Consider the following 16445-nt stretch of genomic DNA (forward strand, 5'->3'; position numbering starts at 1 on the left):
CCATGTTGACAACGCGAGAAGGCGGCGCCGCGGCGAGCGCACCAAAGCACGGAGGACGTTAGCGTCAACGATTTAGGAGACGGTGGGGCGGCGATGCGTGCGCTGAGGCGCAGCCAGCCATGGGAGGCGGAAGCAGGCGGCCCCGCCAACGCTGGTTTGGTTTTGGCGGCTGGAGGAAGACAGGACTAAAGAAACACGACAGACTGTAAAAGCGGCAGGAGTACTTAACAACCTTAACTGAAACCAGCAGGGGCACTTAACAACTCAAGCTGAAAGCAGTATGAGTACTTATACAAGTTCGACTGTACAAAGCACGCCTCGAATAGTGCTACTTTGCCTACAGTTAACCGAGGGTGTGGCCGCCAAGCCCCAGGACAAGGCCCAGGCGCCACCCCGCGCATCCACAACCTTCTGAAAGTGGCTTCATCTCGCAACGTGGTCAATAAACAGGATATTTGCTTTAGAGGCATGGAAAAGCAAGAACATAATCTTCTGTCCTATTCTCCAAGATGATCGGGCCTTCATTATTTGAGACCACCACGAATAAGTATCTTTTCACCTCCAAGGGGAATTGAGTAGGTTGACATAAACATCATGTTGTGACTGTCGGTGTCAAAACCGGCGGATCTCGGGTAGGGGGTCCCGAACTGTGCGTCTAGGCGGATGGTAACAGGAGACAAGGGACACGATGTTTTTACCCAGGTTTGGGCCCTCTCGATGGAGGTAAAACCCTACTCCTGCTTGATTGATATTGATGATATGGGTAGTACAAGAGTGGATCTACCATGAGATCAAGGAGGCTAAACCCTAGAAGCTAGCCTATGGTATGATTATTGTATTGGTTGTTCGTCCTATGGACTAAAACCCTCCGGTTTATATAGACACCGGAGAGGGCTAGGGTTACACAAAGTCGGTTACAATGGTAGGAGATCTACATATCTGTATCGCCAAGCTTGCCTTCCACGCCAAGGAAAGTCCCATCCGGACACGGGACGAAGTCTTCAATCTTGTATCTTCATAGTCTTGGAATCCGGCCGATGATGATAGTCCGGCTATCTGGACACCCCCTAGTCCAGGACTCCCTCAGTAGCCCCTGAACCAGGCTTCAATGACGATGAGTCCGGCGCGCATATTGTTCGGCATTGCAAGGCGGGTTCCTCCTCCGAATAATTCATAGAAGATTGTGAACACCAGGATAGTGTCCGGCTCTGCAAAATAAATTCCACATTCCACCATAGAGAGAATAATATGTATGCAAGTTCAATCTGCTGACATATTTCGTGGCGTGATGTCATGCCACTACCAAGCCTTTACTTGAATCATTTTTTATTATACCACCTCAGCGCGTTTAGCGAAGCGGTTTCCTTGGCACGTCTTGTCGAAGCAGAGATCGTGTTCCACTTATTCTGGGATTCTCATCAATACGGACGTGGGTAACCCAACCGCGCCATTGATGGTGGCGCTTGGGAGATAAGCGAGTTTTACCAGGCCGGTGGGGACACATAGTTTTCGTCCGCCCATATATAAGGGGATAAAGATCCATCTCTTTCACCTACGCCTTCTTCCTCCTTTGCTTATCCATCTCCGCGCACTCGAGCTCCAGCGCCCAAGTCCGCACACCTCGTCTCAACCTTCTCCAGCCATGTCCGGAGCGGGAGGCAAGTGGATGATCTCCTCCGTTACGGAGGAGCACATCGAGAAGTTGCGCGGCGCCGGATACCTGTCCAGCGACATCGCGCACCGGCTGCCCGACAAGGGGCAGCTCATCCCCACCCCCAGGCCTCATGAGAGGGTCGTATTCCTTCCCCACTTCCTCTGCGGACTGGGATTCCCACTTCATCCCTTTGTTCGGGGACTCATGTACTACTACGGCCTGGACTTCCACGATCTGGCGCCAAAATTCATCCTCAACATCTCAGCGTTTATCGTCGTGTGTGAGGCCTTCCTCTGCATCCAGTCCCACTTCGGCTTGTGGCTGAAAACCTTCAATGTCAAGCCGAAGGTAGTGAAGGGCGTCCAAGCGGAGTGCGGAGGCGCCATGGTGGGCAAGATGCCCAACGTCCTCTGGCTCGAGGGCGCCTTTGTGGAAACCATCAAAGGGTGGCAATAGGGGTGGTTCTACATCATCAAGCCGCGTGACCCTAAATGGGCTGCGGCCCCTGAGTTCAGATCTAGTTCCCCCATGCAGCTCACCTCCTGGAAAGAGAAGGTCTTGCTATGGGGCAGTTCGGAGGATCTGACCGGACTCCAGTCCTGTCTCCAGACCTTGGTGAACAAGAAGCTCAAGCTTCTCAACGTGATCTAGGTCATGCTCATCCGCCGGATTCTCCCCTGCCAACAACGGGCCTTCAATTTGTGGGAGTTCGATCCGCCACAGCACCGGACCCTTAGCGGGCTCTTCGACACAACGTACGAAGCTGCCTAGAGGGTGATGTTCAAGGGGGGAGAAGCCCCCGCATCCGCGACTGAAGATCGCGGATTCAGCACGAAACGCCCGGCCGGTGCGGTAAGTTATCCTTTATGGGACACGTATTTCTTTCATAGTTTGACTCTACGTGGGATCTAAAATTCCCAATGCCTTTAACAGGACTGGCAGAGGACGTCCGGACAGGTTAACTATCCGGCTCCCCTCCCCGAAGAACCAGCGGATGCCCTTTTAACGGGGCTGCTAGTCCCGGCACTTTACGTGGTGCCAGAGAAGAAGGCGAAGAAGAAGGCCACGGGAACCCGAAGGAGTTCCCGGCGCCAGGTGGTATCGGACTCATCGTCCGATGACTCCGAGGCGGACTCCTCCCCTGAAGGCGAGGAGGAGAAAGAAGACTTTCCCCAGGAGGGGGAGAGAGGAAGAGGAAGGCTTCCCCAATGGGGGAGGCCGAAGGGTCCAAGCGGGGAAGGACCCTTCCTCCGGACAGCTCCGCCAACGCCAACGACGGCGACGAGGAGTGGCCGTCAAGGGCCAAGCCTTTGGCAAGATCGTAAGTATCCGGATTTCTGAGTGATTTGCAATTTCTCTTTTGTGCCACGTAGTGTCCTTCTAATGCCGCATACTACCTGTAGCCCGGCCAAGAAGGATCTTCCCGCTTCATCCAGCGGGTCCTTGGCTCCGTCGGATGTAGATTCCATTCCAACCGCCGAGGAGGGGGAGGCTCCGGAGGTGCCACAAGGCAACCTCCCGGACTTCGTGCCGGACTCCGTGCCGGAACCCGCAGTGGTTCCGGAGTCCGGCAGGCGGCCCCTTCGTAAGAAGGGCAAGACTGTGACACCGGCAGCCTCCGTCCAACCGAAGGCGCCAGGCAACTTGTTGGAGGCGCTCAACGGCGCTTCCATCGAGGAAGAGCACCGCGCTATTATGAGTGCGGTGATTCAGAAGGTTCAGCTCGCCAAGAGCGGGCTGGCCGAAGCTTGCAGCAGCCTTCTAACAGGCTTTGAGGTAAGAAGTTTTAAAAGGTGCAATGTAATACCGCATAGACAGTAGCCCCTGATGCTCGGTTCGGTGTTCGGAAAGAAAACCGGACTGAGGATCTAAAAAGATATACGCAGGAGTTCTAAAAATTATGTCAATATGGGTTTGCAGGCTGCACTGCTGACCTCTGCCGCATTGACTGTGGAGGTCGATGCTTTGAAGCAGGACCTCGAGCGGACCGAGAACGAGCTCGGTCTTGCCAAGAAGCAGCTCGAGGACAAAGAAGGTGAGGAACACCGTATTAAATTTGCACCTTACAAAAAAAGCATTTTGGTTGCAATAGAAATAACAAGGATAATGTGGGTACTGCAGGGGCCACGGACGAGGTGGCGACCCTGAAGGAGGCCGTGTCCGCAGCCGAATGCAATGGGGCCTCGGAACGAGCGGAGCGAGAGAAGCAGGAGGCGCGGGTGGCGGAGGTGCGGCAAGAGCTCCAGGCTCTCATGGAAAAGCATGAGAGTTTGGAGCGCGACTCGAAGACTCGAGAATCCGAGCTTGCCTCGGCTCTTGAAAGTGCCAAAGCTGCTAAGGCCGAGGTCCATAAGGCCCTCCAGGAGACTGAGGCGGTGAAGAAAATAGCGGCGGGTAAGGCATTTTTCATGCAAAGCAAGCATGTGAATGTAAATTACCTGTTACTTACCCGCATTCGGAGCTCTCCAGGAGCATTTGCAGATCTGCCTCACAGCGTATCCGATGCCGCCGCATTCTACCGAGCCGAGGAGGGGAGTTAGACGGAGAAGGTCTTCTGGTCTCAGTATGCTGAGGCCGGACATCCGGTGCCCCCTAGCGACCAGCTGAAGCAGCTGGTCGAGCTCCACAAGGTAGCCGAGCAGGCCATGAAGGGCCTCATAGTCCGGCTGTGGCCTGGGGAGGCCATGCCTGGGAGCTACTTCAGCCTCGTGCGGCGGCTGGTGGATGCGTGCCCTTGGGTGGAGGTCATCAAGCGCTCCGCCTGCATTGAAGGTGGTCGTCGGGCCCTTGCCCGCGCAAAGGTGCACTGGGGCAGGCTGGATGCTGAGAGGCTTATAACGGACGCGCCGCCGGTGGGCAAGGAGTATCGTACGCCCGAAATGTACAATAAGACTATCCTGTAGGGTGCCCGCAAGATTGCGGATGAGTGCCCAGAGATGTAATTTTTGAGTAGACTCGCAATGTGTTATCCTGTGCGCTCAAAACTTTGTTCATATCCGCTAAGCAGCGCTTATTTGATTTAAAATATTACCTTCTGTGCGGCCGTTTATCCAATCTGAGAGATGGCAAGTCGTCGGCTTCAGCCCCCATGCCACGAGTGCTGGGGTGTTCGGGATAAACTTGAGCGCTCTTGTTCCCATTTTTGGGTCCATCTAGGGAGGCGCTCAACACAACGAACAAGGCAACCGGACTTATAATGCTTGAACACTCTCACTTAGCCATAGAATTCTATAATTTTAAATTTTGGCGAAGCCCCTAGTGTTCGGAAGACCGAGTTCGGGGCGCTATCCACGCCTAGGCCGGACATAGCCGGTTCCTCGCTCTAAGCGGATAAGTCTTTAGGGACTCGAAAAGACCTCTCGAACAGCGACCAGCTCTCGCCTTATCATGACGGTCAGTTTTAGCTTTCTCCACTGAGGCGCTCGCCCAGCTCAACCGGGGCGCAATCACAGTGGTTCTCCTAGTGCTACCTTAGCCGATGGAACGGAACGTACGGTACCAAAACATGGGAGCCGGGCAAACCCAACTATTGACCCAAGACATGATTCGGAGCCGATGCATATAGTGCTATAAGTTCGGGGTGCCGCACTTGTGAAAGTGTTTGGACTTCACACCATAATGCGGGGAACATAAGCCCCTGGTGTATTCGGCCGTACCAAATTGTACGGATGCAAGATGTCATAAAGGAACATATATATAAAGAAAAGGAATGCAATTATAAGCGAAAAATGATGCATTGTTTATTCAAGGAATTCTGCTATGAGTGCAGAACGATACAAATAGTGCGGTATGCAAGGGTTTGGACTATTAGACATGTCCCCCTCCAGGGGTAGGCTGTGGAATGGTGTAATAAACAGATTTAATGCTCATAATGGACACACCTGAGTGTTCGTCGTAGCCATTGTTCCTCCCTGGCTGTTGCATCGTGAGTTTGGCAGATCTACTGCCGGACAGGGCCTCTGGTAAACGGAGTCCTGTGGATAAAATAAAAAAGGAAAAGAAAAAGAGTGACACACTTGGGAGCCCCTGGTGTGGTTGAGCCGCACTTTGGGCCTGTCGTGGTCGTGCCCCTCCCCCTATGCCCAAGGTATCTCCACAGCGTAATGATGTACGTGGAGAGCTTGTCTTGCAATCATGCAAGGGCTGGGGTTGGGGCCGCATTGCTACGCGTGCTCGGAACGTGCCAGGTGGTCTTGATGTATGTTACTCCGGGCGCGTTTAATCATGTCCGGTCTTTTAACGGCCGGACTCGAAAATTGCTTTAAGAGGCTGCTCTATACTTCTGCCGCGAGAGCCGCTGTGTGTTCCTCCGTTCGGAGGGAGCCTTCAGTGTTTCCGTTGACCGTGATGACTCCACGAGGGCCTGGCATCTTGAGCTTGAGGTATGCATAATGCGGCACCGCGTTGAACTTTGCAAACGTGGTTTGTCCGAGCAGGGCATGATAGCCACTGCGGAACGGGACTATGTCGAAGATTAACTCCTCGCTTCGGAAATTATCCGGGGATCCGAAGACCACTTCCAGTGTGACCGAGCCTGTACAATTGGCCTCGACACCTGGTATGACGCCTTTGAAGGTCGTCTTTGTAGGTTTAATCCTTGAGGGGTCTATGCCCATCTTGCGCACTTTATCCTGATAAAGCAGGTTCAGGCTACTGCCGCCGTCCACGAGGACTCTAGTGAGGTGAAATCCATCGACGATTGGGTCTAAAACCAATGCGGCGAGTCGGCCATGGCGGATACTGGTGGGGTGGTCCCTTCAATCAAAGGTGATCGGGCAAGAGGACCATGGATTGAACTTCGGGGCGACTGGCTCCATTGCATACACGTCCCTAAGTGCACGCTTCCGCTCCCTCTTGGGTATGTGGGTTGCGTATATCATGTTTACCATCCGTACTTGTGGGGGGAAACCCTTCTGTCCTCTACTGTTCGGCGGCCGGGTCTCCTCCTCGTCATCGCTATGCAGCCCTTTGTCATTGTTTTCGGCAATTAACTTGCATGCCTTCTTGAATACCCAACAATCCCTGTTGGTGTGGTTAGCTGGCTTTTCGGGTGTGCCATGTATCTGGCAAGAGCGGTCGAGTATTCGGTCCAAATTGGATGGACCCGGAGTGGTTCTTTTGAATGGCTTCTTCCGCTGACCGGGTTTAGAGCCTCTGAATCCAGCGTTGACTGTCGTATCCTCAGTGTTATCGCTGTTGACACGGCGTTTGTTTTTGCTACGACGCGACCTGCCATTGCGGTCCTTGCTGTCCGAACTGCCAAATTTTTTGTTGAGGTTGTTACTTCGAGCTAGCCAGCTGTCCTCTCCCGCACAGAAGCGGGTCATGAGTGATGTGAGGGCTGCCATGGATTTCGGCTTTTCCTGTCCAAGGTGCCGGTCCAGCCATTCATCGCGGATGTTATGTTTAAAGGCTGCGAGGGCCTCTGCATCCGGACAGTCGACGATTTGATTTTTCTTTGTTAAGAACCGTGTCCAGAACTGTCTGGCCGATTCGTCTGGCTGCTGAATTATATGGCTTAGGTCATCGGCGTCTGGTGGTCGCACGTATGTGCCCTGGAAGTTGTCAAGGAATGCAACTTCCAGGTCCTCCCAACACCCAATTGACTCTGCTGGCAAGCTGTTAAGCCAATGCCGAGCTGGTCCTTTAAGCTTGAGTGGGAGATACTTGATGGCATGGAGATCGTCACTGCGGGCCATATGGATATGAAGGAGATAACCTTCGATCCAAACCGCAGGGTCTGTTGTGCCATCGTAGGATTCAATGTTCACAGGTTTAAACCCTTCAGGGATTTGATGATCCATTACTTCATCTGTGAAGCATAGTGGGTGTGCGGCGCCTCTATATTGAGCAATATCACAACGTAGCTCAAGAGAGCTTTGTCTGCTATGTTCGTCCCGGCCGGAGTTGTTGTATCCAGCACGACGGTAGTCGTCGTGGGTCGTGGGGCGCCCGCGTGATCCGTAGATAGATCTTGTTTGTCTTGCCTTATCCTCCAATATATCCCACAAGTCCGGCGCGTTCCCCCGCGGCTTCGTGCTTTTCGAGCGGTGCCGGGGTATGGCTCTGGCGGAGGGCCTGGATGCCTCTTTGTCGCGGCCACGAGGTGGTCGGTCTGCCGTATTGTGCACTGGTGATGAAGGTTTGTATGCTTCCTCCTCTAGTCGGGGGAGCAACTTGCATTTTGGGTAGCTTTTGGAGGGGCGTTCGAGTTCATACTCTTCGGCCGTGAGGACCTTGGTCCATCTGTCGGCCAGCACGTCTTGATCAGCTTGAAGCTGTTGCTGCTTTTTCTTTAGGCTGTTCGTTGTGGCCATTAGCCTGCGTTTAAAACGCTCTTGTTCGATGGGATCCTCGGGCACGACGAATTCGTCATCATTGAGGCTTGCCTCATCTCCGGAGGGAGGCATGTAATTTTCGTCCTCCTCGTCTGCCGCTCTCTCCTGAGGGCTGGCTACTCCGTCCTCCTGTGTTGAATCGTGCTGGAGGGGGTTGTCTTCGGCACTCTCTGGGGTGTTATTATCTCCGGTGCCAGAATCTCCATTCTTGCTATGGCGGGATTTAGAGCGGCTCCGCTGATGTCGGCGCTTGGGCTGTTTCTTAGAGGAATCTGCCTCTGCTACTTTTTCGCCATCCCCATCCTTTGGGGTGTCCACCATGTATATGTCGTATGACGAGGTGGTCTTCCAGTGCCCTGTAGGCGCTGGTTCTTGATCGTCTCCGGCATCGTCGTCCATACCGTCGATGTCTTCGGAGTTGTAGTCTAGCATGTCGGTTAGATCGTCGACAGTGGCTACAAAGTGGGCGGCGGGTGGGCTTCGAATTTCTTCGTCGTCCGCATCCCAACCATCCTGACCGCAGTCCGGCCAGGACTCTCTTGATAACGAGAGATACTTTAGCGAATTCAGGATGTCGCCAAAGGGTGAGTGCTGAAAGATGTCCGCGGCGGTGAACTCCATGATCGGCGCCCAATCGGATCCGATTGGCGGGGGTGCCGGAGGTTCGGAGTCCAGCAAGGAGTCCGGCACCTCGGAGTCACAAGCTTTGTAAGGGACAAGGTCGGTATTCGGCTCTATCGCCGTAGAGGTTGCAGCCCCCGAGGCGGTGTCCAACCACCTGTCCTCGATCTGTGCGGTCGGCTCCGAACTATGGGTCAGAGCGGACTTGTGTGCGGCCTCCAGGGTACTGTCCAGCGGCAGAGTTAAGTCATGCCCATCGCGACAGCGCGGCACGCTCGGCTGTGGCTCAAATCCATCGAAGATCAAGTCTCCGCGGATGTCAGCCGTGAAGTTTAGGCTTCCAAACCTGACCTGATGGCCAGGGGCGTAGCTTTCGATCTGCTCCAGATGGCCAAGTGAATTGGCCCGCAGTGCAAAGTCAACGAACACGAAGATCTCTCCGGGGAGAAAAGTCTCACCCTGGACGGTGTTGTTGTTGATTGAAGACGCCATCAAGCCTATCGGTGACGACACAGAGGAACTCTCACTGAAAGCACCAATGTCGGTGTCAAAACCGGCGGATCTCGGGTAGGGGGTCCCGAACTGTGCGTCTAGGCGGATGGTAACAGGAGACAAGGGACATGATGTTTTTACCCAGGTTCGGGCCCTCTCGATGGAGGTAAAACCCTACTCCTGCTTGATTGATATTGATGATATGGGTAGTACAAGAGTGGATCTACCACGAGATCAAGGAGGCTAAACCCTAGAAGCTAGCCTATGGTATGATTGTTGTATTGGTTGTTCGTCCTACGGACTAAAACCCTCCGGTTTATATAGACACCGGAGAGGGCTAGGGTTACATAGAGTCGGTTACAATGGTAGGAGATCTACATATCCGTATCGCCAAGCTTGCCTTCCACGCCAAGGAAAGTCCCATCCGGACACGGGACGAAGTCTTCAATCTTGTATCTTCATAGTCTTGGAGTCCGGCCGATGATGATAGTCCGGCTATCCGGACACCCCCTAGTCCAGGACTCCCTCAGTGACCAAGCGCAAGTCTGACCCGACCATGGTCAGGCATCTATATAGGAACAATAGAACTCGGCAATTCCTGTTTCAAGAAGATCACAGCTGTAAAACTGTGTATAAGCAATAGTTTATGAACAACATATATAAAAGAAAATAGCTCGTACCATAAGTTTCTCGACACAGTTGGACCTGTTCAATGAGTGCAGCAGTGGCACACATATCCCACGTGGCCTTCCACCATTGAAACGCCCCACAAGGACCTCAAGATGATCAATAAAGTGTAGGAACTTGTGGATGTCGATCGAGTCAACTTCAGTGCCATTAGTAACAGCCGAGTTATTACAGAGTAACAAATGAGCAGACTGCTTAACTCTGAAAAAACCTACACGTGCCACCAATTATAAGAAAATATTAGTTAGAAGTAGCATCTTCGTGAGAGATTCGTTGCTACTTTGAAAGTTAAATTGTGATTAGTTAGACAGAATAGGTGGATTAAGACGTAATCGAGGCAACAAGCAAGAACCAAATACAAAACTAACATGGATGAACAATTGGAACGACGTCGGGGTGGAAGATCATAGTGAAGATGAGACCAGGTTCTCCTATTTCCATCAACATTCGTGCGCCAACTTTCAGTCTGTAAGACTTGAGAAAGTTTATCCAAGTTTGGCCATAAAAAAAGCAGCGACCTTCATGGTTCATGAACCCAACTCGGAAGTAATATCCATGGATTGTCTTCACTGTGACCATTAAACTAGTGTATTCAGTTATGGCAAGGCCGAGCATCTTGAGTACATGTGTTCTGGCAGAGCAAATAATACACTGCAGGAAAAATAATATGAGAACACAGCATGTTCAAAAAAAAACCCACCCTCCAGGATAGAGAAGAGGATTCTAGGAACATACTGTGCGCGTTTCAAAATGTTGTGGTAGGATGAGAAGGAACAAGTGTGGCGTCTCGTCGTGGGCGCAGAAATCTGTAGGGTACTCGCACTTTGGGCACTGCAACTGACACACACTATATTCAGTACGAAGAAAAATGCATCAACGGCGGCGGCTACCATCCTAGGATTACCTCCGACCAAGGGACTTGGATTTATCGGGGATGGATGAAGAATTCGTACCTGGTTCTCCATGAGAAAACCCTATGCAATCGCCGAGCGGGGGTTTTCTCTGAACAAGCAGACGAGGGAGAAGGGGATTCAGGCCCAGTGAAATATTGCCGCTTCGTCCGTCCAGCTTACTGCTAAAGCTGGAAGGGCGGGGGGTTGTGATTTGACGACTCATTGGGCATTACTGCGGTGCTACGACCGGGGTGTGTCTACCGTGAAGTTGTGCACTCTAATTTGTGCATATGGCACGTGGACCCCGTTGCCAGTTGCCCCACATATCAGCGAAAGGAAGAAGAAAGACAGGAGTAACTAGTTACACATAAATATATATTTTGATAGAGAGATACTCCCTCTGTAAAGAAATATACAAATCTTTTATATCAGAGGCTCACCTTGCCGAGAAATATACTCCCTCTGCAACGCACGGGCATTATGGGGGTTCGGCTTTTTTTATGGGGGTTCAGCTGAGAATATAATACTCAGATAGGCTCACGGTTCTGGACTTTGGGCCGCAGGCCGACCCTGCATGTTTGGGTGCCCATGTGTTCTACCTTAGCTCTTTTCATATTGCAAGCGATCGGTACTGCGCTGGTTTTAGATGTTGTCGCAAGGCGAATACACAAAATTGAATAAAGCACGACAGCTGTTGGAATGAAATAGAATGACAGTTCCTAACCAGCAATCAGAGTTGCAATTCTATCAACGATATACCATGTGATAAATAATATTGTCGTACTACTTATACACAAAGGACACTTGTTTCACCATGCCAGATTATTACATCAAAATCTCTCGGAGGATAGATCAGTTTGGCAGTTGCGTGCTGCTACTGAAGAATTTCAAAGTTGATTTGGACCAGCTCTCCTTGCCGAGAAAGTTCGATTTTGACATCATCCCCTACCGCAAGATATGATTTAGATTTGAACCTTGACCATCCTTTAGCATCAATCATCATGCGACCATCCTTTGTACTTATGGTATATTGAGCAGGTTCATTCACACCAAGGCTGCGCACGGTAAGAGAAACTTGGCCACGGTCACCCGGATTGTTGAACGACTCCCTCGTTGCTCTAGGAATTCTCTGTTTGCAAACAAGAAGACATACCCAAATAGTTAGATCAACACAGTGAATCATGTGAAACAACATGGAAATAAAAAAGAACGAAGCACTTGGGCGGCCAATGCTTACCAAGAAGGTGGACATGTCGGTTTTTGTAAGGACTTTGGTATATGAAGCGCGAACTAGAGCCCAGTCTGTTGCCGGTGCAACTGCATGGGCCGGACCAAATGCAAGTGCAAGTGTTGGTGCAGGTGCCGAAGCCGCTGCTGCTACCGGAGATGGTGCTCCTTGTAGAGCTATTGCCGGTGTCGATGCCCGATCCTCCGGTAGATCAGACTGATCCGCTGACGCAGTCGGTGCCCAACCCTCACATGGATCAGACTGAGCTGCTGCCGCTATTAGTGCTAGAGCAACTGCCAGTGCTTGATCTGTGCGAGACAACGGCGATCGTGTCTGGTCTACTATGATCAGCTTTCTAACTTGACTAGGATCCGTGACCGTGATCCAGTTTTTTCCTTCATTACTTTTAAACGCGAGGACTAATTGTGGCGTTTTTGTTAAACCAAACTATAGTTCATCATAGGGATTCAGCTTGTACTCAGATAACAGACTGATCCAATTCTTTCCAGTAATAAAGTGATGGACAGTGCCTTCGTTACTGACACGCCATAAGAAGTGAAACCTACAAAAATAGCCATCGTAGAGCAAACCAAATGGTTTATTCTGTGATGAATGTCACATGGCAAAACCTGCATCGTAAAATTGTTGGAAAAGAAAGAAAACATGACATTAAATCAATAAGATTTAGACAGTAAATCAATAACATTTACTTGATGTGACACGAGTGAATCCCTACCAGGAAATCACTATGTTGAAGTACTAAACAGAAGATTGATCGTCCAACTACGCATGGCATGCAGGGGCCCTGCTGATATGTCTCCAACGTATCTATAATTTTTGATTGCTCCATGCTACTTTATCTACTGTTTTGGGCAATATTGGGCTTTATTATCCACTTTTATATTATTTTTGGGACTAACGTATTAACCGGAGGCCCAGCCTAGATTTGCTATTTATGCCTATTTCAGTGTTTCGAGGAAAAGGAATATCAGACGGAGTCAAAACGGAACGAAATCAACTGGAGAAGTTATTTTTGGAAGGAAAGCAACCCAGGGAACTTGGAGTGCATGTCAGGGGAGATACGGGCTCCCCACGAGGGTGGGGGCGCACCCACCCCCCCAAAGCGTGCCCCCTGCCTCGTGGGGCCCCCGTAGCTCCTCCGACGTACCCCCTGCACCCATATATACTCTTGTACCCTAAAACTTCCAGAACAGAAGATAGATCGGGAGTTCCGCCGCTGCAAGCCTCTGTAGCCACCAAAAACCTCTCGGGAGCCCGTTCCGGCACCCTGCCGGAGGGGGATCCCATCACCGGTGGCCATCTTCATCATCCCGGCGCTATCCATGACGAGGAGGGAGTAGTTCACCCTCGGGGCTGAGGGTATCTACCAGTAGCTATGTGTTTGATCTCTCTCTCTCTCTCGTGTTCCTCTATGGCACAATCTTGATGTATCCCGAGCTTTGCTATTGTAGTTGGATCTTATGATGTTTCTCCCCCTCTACTCTCTTGTGATGAATTGAGTTTCCCCTTTGAAGTTATCTTATCGGATTGAGTCTTTTATGAGAACACTTGATGTATGTCTTGCCGTGATTATCTGTGGTGACAATGATATCATGTGCCACTTCATGTATGTTTTGGTGATCAACTTGCGGGTTTCGTGACATTGGGAACCTATGCATAGGGGTTGGCACACGTGCTTGACTCTCCTATAGAAACTTTGGGGCACTCTTTGAAGTACTTTTATGTTGGTTGGATGAATCTGAGATTGTGTGATGCATATCGTATAATCATGCCCACGGATACTTGAGGTGACAATGGAGTATCTAGGTGACATTAGGGTTTTGGTTGATTTGTGTCTTAAGGTGTTATTCTAGTACAACTCTTTTATAGATTGATCCGAAAGAATAACTTTGAGGTGGTTTCGTACCCTACCATAATCTTTTCGTTTGTTCTCCGCTATTAGTGGCTTTGGAGTGACTCTTTGTTGCATGTTGAGGGCTTGTCATATTATCTATCTATGTTATTATTGTTGAGAGAACTTGCACTAGTGAAAGTATGAACCCTAGGCCTTGTTCCCTATCATTGCAATACCGTTTACGCTCACTTTTACCGTTAGTTACCTTGCTGTTTTTATATTTTCAGATTACAAAAACCTATATCTACCATCCATATTGCATTTGTATCACCATCTCTTCGCCGAACTAGTGCACCTATACAATTTACCATTGTATTGGGTGTGTTGGGGATACAAGAGACTTTTTTTATTTGGTTGCAGTGTTGTTGAGAGAGACCATCTTCATCCTACGCCTCCTACGGATTGATAAACCTTAGGTCATCCACTTGAGGGAAATTTTCTACTGTCCTACAAACCTGTGCACTTGCAGGCCCAACAATATCTACAAGAAGAAGGTTGTGTAGTAGACATCAAGCTGTTTCCTGGCGCTGTTGCCAGGGAGGCTAGGTAAGTGAAGGTATATCTTTAGATCTTGCAATCGAATCTTTTTGTTTCTTGTTTTAGCACTAGTTAGTCCATAAAATAAAATTACAAAAAAATGGAATTGAGTTTGTCTCATACGCTTCACCTTTTTAATATCTTTCGTGAGTATGATGGGAAGGAAAATTGTGCTCAAGTACTAGAAGAAGAATTACATAGAATTCTTGGCATGAAATATGTGAATGATGAGCATGATTGCAATGTTGTTAGTATGAATTCCTTGAATATCCATGATACTAATGATATGCAAAGCCACAAGCTTGGGGAAGCTATGATTGATGAAGATGATATTTTTTGTCCCCAAAGCTTTGATGAGCAAATTTACTATGATGAAAGCATGCCTCCTATCTATGATGATTATTATGATGACACGTATGCTATAAATAATAATGATAACCATGAAACTTGTCATCTTGATCTTAATTTTCAATCACATGATAGTTGTTTTGTTGAGTTTGCTCCCACTACTATTGATGAGAAGAATTTTGCTTATGAGGAGAGTAGTAAATTTTCTATGCTAGTAGATCATGAAAAGAATGCTTTAGGTGCTGGTTATATTGTTGAATTCATTCATGATGCTACTGAAAATTATTATGAGGGAGGAATATATGCTTGTAGGAATTGCAATAATATCAAGTTTCCTCTCTATGTGCTTAAATTCTTGAAGCTATGCTTGTGTTACCTTCCTATGCTTGTTGATTATTGTTCCCATAAGTTGTTTGCTCACAAAATCCCTATCCATAGGAAGTGGGTTAGACTTAAAAGTGCTAGTAATATGCTTCATGATGCTCCTTTTATGTTTCAATTCTTATCTTTCATGTGAGCATCATTGCCATCATCATGCCTAGCTAAAAGGCATTAAAGAAAAGCGCTTGTTGGGAGACAACCCAATACTTATCCTTACTTTTTTTGTGTGTTCAAATGATTATGCTACTGTAGTAACCATGTTTTATAGGTTTTGTTTCAATAAAGTTCCAAGTAAGACCTTTAGGATAGCTTACGGACATAGTTGTGTTGATCCTGCTGAAAATCAGAAACTTTTGCACCCAGAAAAATAGTTTTGTTAATTCACAGAAACGTGATTCTGATCTGATTCTTTTTTATCTGGCTTTGTACACGAATTTCTTAGGGCTTCCAAATTTGGTAGGATTTTTGGAGTTCCATAAATATACGTTTGATACAGATTACTACAGATTGTTCTGTTTTTGACAGATTATGTTTTCTATGTGTTGTTTGCTTATTTTGATGAATCTATGAGTTGTATCGGAGGGTATGAACCATAGATAAGTTGAAGTACAATAGATATTACACCAATATGAATTTAGAATGAGTTCATTACAGTACCTAAGTGGTTGTTTTATTTTCTTATACTAACGGAGCTTACGAGTTTTCTGTTGAGTTTTCTGTTGTGAAGTTTTCAAGTTTTGGGTAAGGATTCGATGGACTATGGAATAAGGAGTGGCAAGATCATAAGATTGGGGATGCCCAAGGCACCCCAAGATAATATTCAAGAATAGCCAAAAGCCTAAGCTTGGGGATGCCCCGGATGGCATCCCCTCTTTCGTCTTCGTTCATTGGTAACTTTACTTGGAGCTATATTTTTATTCACCACATGATATGTGTTTTGCTTGGAGCGTCATTTTCTTTTGTTAGTATTTGCTTGCTGTTAATTAGATTAATGTTTTGCATCTTCATTTCCAATAAAGAAGTCATGGATAGCCTTTGCCATGCTTGTTTTGCTAGTATACATGTTGCTGTTTGAAAACAGAAAGTTTACCGCTGTTGCAAAAATTCCCTAGAAAAGTCAGAGAGTGGTATAATGTTGAATCTTTTTGCATATTGAGCTCTGATAAATTTATTACAGTGGGAATTTTTTTTCATAATTTTTGGAGTTAGGGAAGTATAGATACTCCTGCATTCTTTACAGACTGTACTGTTTTGACAGATTGCTGTTATGTTTGCATTGTTTGCATATGTTTGCTTGCTTAATGATTCTATTTGAGGATAGGAGTATTAAATATGCAGAGGCATTTAGTAT

Source organism: Triticum aestivum, chromosome 7B, assembly GCF_018294505.1.
Source record: "Triticum aestivum cultivar Chinese Spring chromosome 7B, IWGSC CS RefSeq v2.1, whole genome shotgun sequence".
Taxonomy (NCBI): domain Eukaryota; kingdom Viridiplantae; phylum Streptophyta; class Magnoliopsida; order Poales; family Poaceae; genus Triticum; species Triticum aestivum.